Source organism: Drosophila mauritiana, unplaced genomic scaffold (genome assembly GCF_004382145.1).
Source record: "Drosophila mauritiana strain mau12 unplaced genomic scaffold, ASM438214v1 Y_32, whole genome shotgun sequence".
Taxonomy (NCBI): Eukaryota; Metazoa; Arthropoda; class Insecta; order Diptera; family Drosophilidae; genus Drosophila; species Drosophila mauritiana.
The window spans coordinates 47402-58822 of record NW_022881578.1 but is presented as its reverse complement, the minus strand read 5'-3'; the positions used below and the strand labels follow the sequence as shown (position 1 = coordinate 58822).

At 40.7% G+C, this 11421-nt stretch overlaps 2 long non-coding RNA genes across 4 annotated transcripts; both read right to left on the bottom strand.

Moving 5' to 3' along the window:
- Positions 1-231: 231 nt before the first annotated feature.
- LOC117150104 lies at positions 232-935 on the bottom strand. 2 transcript variants are annotated; one of them, XR_004460669.1, is made up of 4 exons: positions 833-935; positions 597-771; positions 409-493; positions 232-351 (listed from the first exon to the last, which is right to left on the bottom strand). It is a non-coding gene; the product is annotated as an uncharacterized LOC117150104 (long non-coding RNA). The 2 variants fall into 2 exon arrangements; XR_004460670.1 differs by having other exon boundaries at positions 859-924.
- Positions 936-5826: 4891 nt separating this feature from the next.
- Positions 5827-6530, bottom strand: LOC117150105. 2 transcript variants are annotated; one of them, XR_004460671.1, is made up of 4 exons: positions 6428-6530; positions 6192-6366; positions 6004-6088; positions 5827-5946 (listed from the first exon to the last, which is right to left on the bottom strand). It is a non-coding gene; the product is annotated as an uncharacterized LOC117150105 (long non-coding RNA). The 2 variants fall into 2 exon arrangements; XR_004460672.1 differs by having other exon boundaries at positions 6454-6519.
- Positions 6531-11421: the final 4891 nt, after the last annotated feature.

Sequence of the window (11421 nt, the reverse complement as noted above, 5' to 3'; positions counted from 1 at the left end):
TCTCTTGCAAATTTAAACTATAAATTAATACTTGTAATTATGGCACGCATTCTGCAGCCAAAAAAATCCGAAAATGTAATTTGCCACAAATTGTCACTATATATTTTTTAAGCAAAAATTAGAGGACAATCACTAGACGTTGAAAATATCTATATAAAAAAAAAACTGACCAACCTAATTAGCCTTCACAATTTAACTAAAGCAATTAAAACCAAATATACATGTATTTACAATTAATTCCTAATTAATTAAGGTACAAACTACAAACTATGACCGACGGAGACGCATGTCGACCTGCTTCTCTCTTGACAACAATGATACATTTCCTCTTCTCATGCTAAACGTAAAATCCTGAGGAAAAACAAACCAATTAGAGGGACGGTACAAAAACCTAAATAATACCCTCACCTCAACGCATCCGGATTATAAAGCCAACGACAATGCACTCCAGCTGATCCTGAGAAACGATACGAAAGAAAAAACCAACCAAGGCCTAAAAGATGAATCGGAAGATCGATATGAAAAGGATTAGCGCGGCAGAAACATGATGAATAAAAGGCGACTCGCTGCAGCAATTTATGCACAACGTCACTTACCTGAAATTTCACGACGCACGGTCCTTTGAAGTATCCATTATCACCGCTGAAATCTACATAATTGATGCCCTGCAAAAGATGGGCCAACAACGCTGCTTCCGCGTCGATCAGGACACTCTGCTGCTCCCATAAACTTCCAGCTTGACGAGCGCCAACAGAGAGCTGACGCTAAAACCTAAAAGCAAACAATCAACAACAAATTAAACAAACAAAATTAAATCAAATAAAGCACTTACCGCACCGACCGCAGACAATGGCTTACCTACAGCTTATGCATTAGACAAGAGGAGATGGGCCCACCAATCGTAAAACAAAATCGCCAATTTTTGCGACTTTTAACACAAAAAATCGACAACATTACGATGCCGTCTCCACCTCCTGATGCCACTGCTTCAATAAGGATCACTAGCGCAGAGCTGACGCCACACAAATAAACCGCATTATTTGTCCTCAAATTGTATACTTTTCCTCAGTATTACAAAACGTACCTGAAAAACAAAATATTAATGCAACCATAAAAACAATTAAAATACTCACCACCAGATTAGCTTCCACCTAATGTACCAGAAAAACAAAAACAAAAATTAATGCAATAATTATAAAAACAAATAAATTATAAATATAATACTTACCTCCCACCAAATGTACCTGAAAAAACACAAAATTACACAATCACAAAATCAAATAACAAATATAATTCTCACCCAATCTCTAATTTTACTTCCATTTCCATGGCTGCTCCCATAAACTTCCAGCTTGACGAGCGCCAACAGAGAGCTGACGCCAAAACCTAAAAGCAAACAATCAATCAACAACAAATTAAATATTTCTCCTCAGTATCGTATCTTCAACGAATTTTCCGCTAACCTGCAATAAAAGGAAAATCAATAAGAATTCGATACAAAAATTACTCAAGAGCATATAGACAATAACAAACCGGACAGACAAAGTAGCAGATGATAATAGACGGCTCCATCCTGCTGATATCAAGCACGCAGCTCCAGCTTCCAAGACTACAACTATTGAAACAAGGGAACACAAGCTATTACTGGGAAATATATATTTATAATATAATACTTATCTAATTGCCAACTTTATGACTCCAAAATCGCGGCATTCCAGCTGCAATAACAAAATAACAAGGGCCTCCAAATTAGAACTCACAAAACGTAACTGAAAAGCAAAAAAAATCAACGCAATTATAAAAGCAATACAATACTCACCCCAGACTAGCTTCCTCCTTAAGTACCTGAAAAACAATAACAAACGCAACTATATAAACAAATATAATACTTACCTTAAATTAAATTCCACTCAATGTACCTGAAACAACAAAAATTAATGCAATCATAAAAAACAAATTACATATATAATACTTACCAAATACTATTCTTACATTCATTTCCATGCCTATCACGTTGCGGCGGCCCTCTTCAACAAATCTCGAACCGGCGGCCCCAAGCTGCCAATCCTGACGCTATGGCCACAAGACGCGGGGCACCTGGCTTTCCTCTGCCACGAGACGAACGCCACCACCATAATGCCAGCAGCTCAATAAAAATGCAATGACAGCTGCGTGGGATTACTCTTCGAAACTCCTCTTCCTGACGACCGGCAATTTGCATCTGCAATACAAACGAACTCATTAAACAATTGCATAAATCTGCCACTGACGATATAACGGATCTTCACCAAATGACGGCGGCGCGGGATGCTGCTACCGAGAACAATTCAACTGCAACTCCGGCCGGACAAACTTGTTGCAAGTGGCCCACTTCCAGCGGCCGCAACAGTCCACAGCCAACACACAACAAAAACTCACCTGTAATGACTCCTTAGGCCACAGCGACTCGATGCTTCCGTCCTTCTGGCGGGGGTATCTGAAAAGAAATAAATCACACAATGTTTTAATGTAAAAAAAACATGCAAGACGATAATGTTACCAGTCCATGTCTCTGTCTATAATCTAAAGTTACAAAAAAAATTCTAACTTATATTATATTTTTTTTCACATATGAGTATTGCAAACATTTAATTATATATACGTGAACATTTATCTATTTGATTAAGCCGCAATTATTTTGCGCTTGCTCTACTATTTAATGTTGAACAATACGATTTTTTTGAGGCGGATGCTTTAATTAAGGATACTTTCACTTGTGGTTGTAACGTTATAGAAAAGCATTCGCTTTTCTATTTCAGTTTACGTGTTTAAGAGTTACTAATGCCATTTCAAATTGATCATGTCGATCACTAAGCCGAGGATAAACTAATTAACTACGTTCTCATTATTGTTATGTTCAGCTCAAGTTTCTGCATCCATGTACATATACATATGCTTATAAAAATTCAGACGCGCTGCCCTACTTCCCTATTCCATCGAATCGACGATGGCGCGTGTGAGACACCCATCGATGGATCGACTCCATTTCATTTAACTATGTACTTGTCGCATTACGAATGTATTTGACCACTGTACGTGTCTGTCATATTATTAGCATGGTTTGACCACTGTGCTTGCAAGACGCAGCTGCGCAATGAGTTTGGTATATTGTGAGGACATTCTTAGAATTTGACTACAACGTAGAATATGACTGGAGCCAAAGTACCGTTACGAGTGAGGCGACGGCGTTGTCGCGCTGTCGGCAAGTGTAGTCCAGCTAGCGTGTGTAAAGGATAGATCGATGCGTAGAAAATACGGTCAGTTGCATACAGACGATCGCGCACGCCGGTTGGAATTCGCTTCACTCGAAAAGTTTATTTGCCAATATGGAAGATCAGGCTCAAGAAAATGCCAACGCTGCGACATACTCTTATAAATGTAGATTTGCCGATTCGCATCTCGGGTAAATGTACACTAACACATATATGGTTTCTATGCGGCACTTGCTCATGCTCTACCATCGCACTCTTATGCGTCGCTTTAAATAAAAATGAATAATGGTATCGAGAACTGTCGAGCCTATGTACAGGATTCGTGGGGACGTGTTCGTGTAGGCGGTAATACAATATTATAATTTCAATTTAATTGAGTTAACTGGATCACGGAGACTGCTGTAATGCTGGCTGGCTGCTGATGCTTTGGTGGTTGCTGAAGTAAAAGTTGTTGTTGCGTATGTTGCCAGGGTTCGCCAGCGGATGCAGCTGAGCAGGGCCACGCGGGCTGCACTCAGTGGATCCTGCACAGCAGGCGCAGATGCATCTCAGCCAGGTTGCGACGGCTACAGCGACGGGCGGGACGATGCCAGCGGGGCAGCGGGACGCCGTCACTTACGACGCTGGAAGACACGTCGCAGTGCCTTCCGCCAGAAAAAGCGATGCGATTTGTTCTTGGTGGGTGTCTGCGGGTCCTCTATTTGAGCAAGTGCCACACCCAAGTCCTCAACCAAGTCCAAATCGTTTTCAGGAGCGATGCGACGACGTGTAGGTGTAGCTGGCACTGTGCTGGCCGTGTTTGTCGAAATGGATGCGTGGGGATGTGGAGTGGGTGGTGCTGAGGCTGTGGTTACGAAGGGTGCAACCAAATAAGGTCGGTCCTTCAGTGCCTCCATTACTGCAGCCGATATGGAAGCAATTGATGAGATGGAAGCCAAAGTAGCCACCGATGCCGAAGATTCTATATAGCCCCTGCCAACTTCTCCGTCTGCTGTAAATTTTATTAATTGGAATCAACAGCATAGGCATACCAATATATACATTACTTATACATTACTTTACAATTTAAACTACTTTAACAATATTTAATTGTTTTTTTTTTATTTCATGAAAAAATAATTATAATAATCTCGATGGGAGAGCCTTCTTTTTCTCGGGGGGTGGATAAGCCTTCTCGCCAGGGTGTTGGGGTGGGAACCTACCTAGTCGCCGCATATTACTTTCCGCATGGGTCCTCAATACAATACAAAAATACTAACTTGAACATTTCTAGTATTTCTGCCCGATAGACGATAGGCTGTCGGCAAAAAAGATAATAGCCGATAAGCCCGCCAAAAAAAAGGCGCGAAATATCGATAACGAGCTGCAGGGAAATTGATAGCATATCGATATTCCGCCGTGCCTTTGAGCTATCGAAAAAGCCCGCCTACGCGCCTAGCCCAATTTTGCAAGTCAGTTCAGATTATAAAACCGACAGAGGCGCGCGCGCAACCGTAGCTAAAAGTGAAGCCAGCAGCAACAACAACAACTAATGGACGGTCAGAACGTGAACCAAAGCAGAGGATGGGCATCGGTTTTATCCATCTCATCGGACGATAGCAACTGCTCATCCTCGCCGCCATCAGCTATAGTCTCATCGCTGGATACCAGTCATCGCTCAACTATATTCTAAAATTACTAAACCAAAACTATTTTCTCCTATTCTATAAGCTATTTCCTAATTAACGTAATATATCTAAATTCAAACTCCACATTTGAACCATGGCGCGCGCAAAAAAATCGCCGCCATCAGCTATAGTCTCATCTCATCATTTTGCAAGTCAGTTCAGATTATAAAACCGACAGAGACGCGCGCGCAACCGTAGCTAAAAGTGAAGCCAGCAGCAACAACAACAACTAATGGACGGTCAGAACGTGAACCAAAGCAGAGGATGGGCATCGGTTTTATCCATCTCATCGGACGATAGCAACTGCTCATCCTCGCCGCCATCAGCTATAGTCTCATCGCTGGATACCAGTCATCGCTCAACTATATTCTAAAATTACTAAACCAAAACTATTTTCTCCTATTCTATAAGCTATTTCCTAATTAACGTAATATATCTAAATTCAAACTCCACATTTGAACCATGGCGCGCGCAAAAAAATCGCCGCCATCAGCTATAGTCTCATCGCTGGATACCAAATCATCTTTAAAATATATTTTAAAATTACTTACCAAAACTATTTTCTTCCATTCCATAAGCTATTTCCTAAGTAACGTAATATCTAAATTTAAATTTCACACTCGAACCATGGCGCGCAAAACTGCCGCCAAATATTTCAAAAATGTCTCTTGCAAATTTAAACTATAAATTAATACTTGTAATTATGGCACGCATTCTGCAGCCAAAAAAATCCGAAAATGTAATTTGCCACAAATTGTCACTATATATTTTTTAAGCAAAAATTAGAGGACAATAAAATGACAACGTCACTAGACGTTGAAAATATCTATATAAAAAAAAAACTGACCAACCTAATTAGCCTTCACAATTTAACTAAAGCAATTAAAACCAAATATACATGTATTTACAATTAATTCCTAATTAATTAAGGTACAAACTACAAACTATGACCGACGGAGACGCATGTCGACCTGCTTCTCTCTTGACAACAATGATACATTTCCTCTTCTCATGCTAAACGTAAAATCCTGAGGAAAAACAAACCAATTAGAGGGACGGTACAAAAACCTAAATAATACCCTCACCTCAACGCATCCGGATTATAAAGCCAACGACAATGCACTCCAGCTGATCCTGAGAAACGATACGAAAGAAAAAACCAACCAAGGCCTAAAAGATGAATCGGAAGATCGATATGAAAAGGATTAGCGCGGCAGAAACATGATGAATAAAAGGCGACTCGCTGCAGCAATTTATGCACAACGTCACTTACCTGAAATTTCACGACGCACGGTCCTTTGAAGTATCCATTATCACCGCTGAAATCTACATAATTGATGCCCTGCAAAAGATGGGCCAACAACGCTGCTTCCGCGTCGATCAGGACACTCTGCTGCTCCCATAAACTTCCAGCTTGACGAGCGCCAACAGAGAGCTGACGCTAAAACCTAAAAGCAAACAATCAACAACAAATTAAACAAACAAAATTAAATCAAATAAAGCACTTACCGCACCGACCGCAGACAATGGCTTACCTACAGCTTATGCATTAGACAAGAGGAGATGGGCCCACCAATCGTAAAACAAAATCGCCAATTTTTGCGACTTTTAACACAAAAAATCGACAACATTACGATGCCGTCTCCACCTCCTGATGCCACTGCTTCAATAAGGATCACTAGCGCAGAGCTGACGCCACACAAATAAACCGCATTATTTGTCCTCAAATTGTATACTTTTCCTCAGTATTACAAAACGTACCTGAAAAACAAAATATTAATGCAACCATAAAAACAATTAAAATACTCACCACCAGATTAGCTTCCACCTAATGTACCAGAAAAACAAAAACAAAAATTAATGCAATAATTATAAAAACAAATAAATTATAAATATAATACTTACCTCCCACCAAATGTACCTGAAAAAACACAAAATTACACAATCACAAAATCAAATAACAAATATAATTCTCACCCAATCTCTAATTTTACTTCCATTTCCATGGCTGCTCCCATAAACTTCCAGCTTGACGAGCGCCAACAGAGAGCTGACGCCAAAACCTAAAAGCAAACAATCAATCAACAACAAATTAAATATTTCTCCTCAGTATCGTATCTTCAACGAATTTTCCGCTAACCTGCAATAAAAGGAAAATCAATAAGAATTCGATACAAAAATTACTCAAGAGCATATAGACAATAACAAACCGGACAGACAAAGTAGCAGATGATAATAGACGGCTCCATCCTGCTGATATCAAGCACGCAGCTCCAGCTTCCAAGACTACAACTATTGAAACAAGGGAACACAAGCTATTACTGGGAAATATATATTTATAATATAATACTTATCTAATTGCCAACTTGATGACTCCAAAATCGCGGCATTCCAGCTGCAATAACAAAATAACAAGGGCCTCCAAATTAGAACTCACAAAACGTAACTGAAAAGCAAAAAAAATCAACGCAATTATAAAAGCAATACAATACTCACCCCAGACTAGCTTCCTCCTTAAGTACCTGAAAAACAATAACAAACGCAACTATATAAACAAATATAATACTTACCTTAAATTAAATTCCACTCAATGTACCTGAAACAACAAAAATTAATGCAATCATAAAAAACAAATTACATATATAATACTTACCAAATACTATTCTTACATTCATTTCCATGCCTATCACGTTGCGGCGGCCCTCTTCAACAAATCTCGAACCGGCGGCCCCAAGCTGCCAATCCTGACGCTATGGCCACAAGACGCGGGGCACCTGGCTTTCCTCTGCCACGAGACGAACGCCACCACCATAATGCCAGCAGCTCAATAAAAATGCAATGACAGCTGCGTGGGATTACTCTTCGAAACTCCTCTTCCTGACGACCGGCAATTTGCATCTGCAATACAAACGAACTCATTAAACAATTGCATAAATCTGCCACTGACGATATAACGGATCTTCACCAAATGACGGCGGCGCGGGATGCTGCTACCGAGAACAATTCAACTGCAACTCCGGCCGGACAAACTTGTTGCAAGTGGCCCACTTCCAGCGGCCGCAACAGTCCACAGCCAACACACAACAAAAACTCACCTGTAATGACTCCTTAGGCCACAGCGACTCGATGCTTCCGTCCTTCTGGCGGGGGTATCTGAAAAGAAATAAATCACACAATGTTTTAATGTAAAAAAAACATGCAAGACGATAATGTTACCAGTCCATGTCTCTGTCTATAATCTAAAGTTACAAAAAAAATTCTAACTTATATTATATTTTTTTTCACATATGAGTATTGCAAACATTTAATTATATATACGTGAACATTTATCTATTTGATTAAGCCGCAATTATTTTGCGCTTGCTCTACTATTTAATGTTGAACAATACGATTTTTTTGAGGCGGATGCTTTAATTAAGGATACTTTCACTTGTGGTTGTAACGTTATAGAAAAGCATTCGCTTTTCTATTTCAGTTTACGTGTTTAAGAGTTACTAATGCCATTTCAAATTGATCATGTCGATCACTAAGCCGAGGATAAACTAATTAACTACGTTCTCATTATTGTTATGTTCAGCTCAAGTTTCTGCATCCATGTACATATACATATGCTTATAAAAATTCAGACGCGCTGCCCTACTTCCCTATTCCATCGAATCGACGATGGCGCGTGTGAGACACCCATCGATGGATCGACTCCATTTCATTTAACTATGTACTTGTCGCATTACGAATGTATTTGACCACTGTACGTGTCTGTCATATTATTAGCATGGTTTGACCACTGTGCTTGCAAGACGCAGCTGCGCAATGAGTTTGGTATATTGTGAGGACATTCTTAGAATTTGACTACAACGTAGAATATGACTGGAGCCAAAGTACCGTTACGAGTGAGGCGACGGCGTTGTCGCGCTGTCGGCAAGTGTAGTCCAGCTAGCGTGTGTAAAGGATAGATCGATGCGTAGAAAATACGGTCAGTTGCATACAGACGATCGCGCACGCCGGTTGGAATTCGCTTCACTCGAAAAGTTTATTTGCCAATATGGAAGATCAGGCTCAAGAAAATGCCAACGCTGCGACATACTCTTATAAATGTAGATTTGCCGATTCGCATCTCGGGTAAATGTACACTAACACATATATGGTTTCTATGCGGCACTTGCTCATGCTCTACCATCGCACTCTTATGCGTCGCTTTAAATAAAAATGAATAATGGTATCGAGAACTGTCGAGCCTATGTACAGGATTCGTGGGGACGTGTTCGTGTAGGCGGTAATACAATATTATAATTTCAATTTAATTGAGTTAACTGGATCACGGAGACTGCTGTAATGCTGGCTGGCTGCTGATGCTTTGGTGGTTGCTGAAGTAAAAGTTGTTGTTGCGTATGTTGCCAGGGTTCGCCAGCGGATGCAGCTGAGCAGGGCCACGCGGGCTGCACTCAGTGGATCCTGCACAGCAGGCGCAGATGCATCTCAGCCAGGTTGCGACGGCTACAGCGACGGGCGGGACGATGCCAGCGGGGCAGCGGGACGCCGTCACTTACGACGCTGGAAGACACGTCGCAGTGCCTTCCGCCAGAAAAAGCGATGCGATTTGTTCTTGGTGGGTGTCTGCGGGTCCTCTATTTGAGCAAGTGCCACACCCAAGTCCTCAACCAAGTCCAAATCGTTTTCAGGAGCGATGCGACGACGTGTAGGTGTAGCTGGCACTGTGCTGGCCGTGTTTGTCGAAATGGATGCGTGGGGATGTGGAGTGGGTGGTGCTGAGGCTGTGGTTACGAAGGGTGCAACCAAATAAGGTCGGTCCTTCAGTGCCTCCATTACTGCAGCCGATATGGAAGCAATTGATGAGATGGAAGCCAAAGTAGCCACCGATGCCGAAGATTCTATATAGCCCCTGCCAACTTCTCCGTCTGCTGTAAATTTTATTAATTGGAATCAACAGCATAGGCATACCAATATATACATTACTTATACATTACTTTACAATTTAAACTACTTTAACAATATTTAATTGTTTTTTTTTTATTTCATGAAAAAATAATTATAATAATCTCGATGGGAGAGCCTTCTTTTTCTCGGGGGGTGGATAAGCCTTCTCGCCAGGGTGTTGGGGTGGGAACCTACCTAGTCGCCGCATATTACTTTCCGCATGGGTCCTCAATACAATACAAAAATACTAACTTGAACATTTCTAGTATTTCTGCCCGATAGACGATAGGCTGTCGGCAAAAAAGATAATAGCCGATAAGCCCGCCAAAAAAAAGGCGCGAAATATCGATAACGAGCTGCAGGGAAATTGATAGCATATCGATATTCCGCCGTGCCTTTGAGCTATCGAAAAAGCCCGCCTACGCGCCTAGCCCAATTTTGCAAGTCAGTTCAGATTATAAAACCGACAGAGGCGCGCGCGCAACCGTAGCTAAAAGTGAAGCCAGCAGCAACAACAACAACTAATGGACGGTCAGAACGTGAACCAAAGCAGAGGATGGGCATCGGTTTTATCCATCTCATCGGACGATAGCAACTGCTCATCCTCGCCGCCATCAGCTATAGTCTCATCGCTGGATACCAGTCATCGCTCAACTATATTCTAAAATTACTAAACCAAAACTATTTTCTCCTATTCTATAAGCTATTTCCTAATTAACGTAATATATCTAAATTCAAACTCCACATTTGAACCATGGCGCGCGCAAAAAAATCGCCGCCATCAGCTATAGTCTCATCTCATCATTTTGCAAGTCAGTTCAGATTATAAAACCGACAGAGACGCGCGCGCAACCGTAGCTAAAAGTGAAGCCAGCAGCAACAACAACAACTAATGGACGGTCAGAACGTGAACCAAAGCAGAGGATGGGCATCGGTTTTATCCATCTCATCGGACGATAGCAACTGCTCATCCTCGCCGCCATCAGCTATAGTCTCATCGCTGGATACCAGTCATCGCTCAACTATATTCTAAAATTACTAAACCAAAACTATTTTCTCCTATTCTATAAGCTATTTCCTAATTAACGTAATATATCTAAATTCAAACTCCACATTTGAACCATGGCGCGCGCAAAAAAATCGCCGCCATCAGCTATAGTCTCATCGCTGGATACCAAATCATCTTTAAAATATATTTTAAAATTACTTACCAAAACTATTTTCTTCCATTCCATAAGCTATTTCCTAAGTAACGTAATATCTAAATTTAAATTTCACACTCGAACCATGGCGCGCAAAACTGCCGCCAAATATTTCAAAAATGTCTCTTGCAAATTTAAACTATAAATTAATACTTGTAATTATGGCACGCATTCTGCAGCCAAAAAAATCCGAAAATGTAATTTGCCACAAATTGTCACTATATATTTTTTAAGCAAAAATTAGAGGACAATAAAATGACAACGTCACTAGACGTTGAAAATATCTATATAAAAAAAAAACTGACCAACCTAATTAGCCTTCACAATTTAACTAAAGCAATTAAAACCAAATATACATGTATTTAC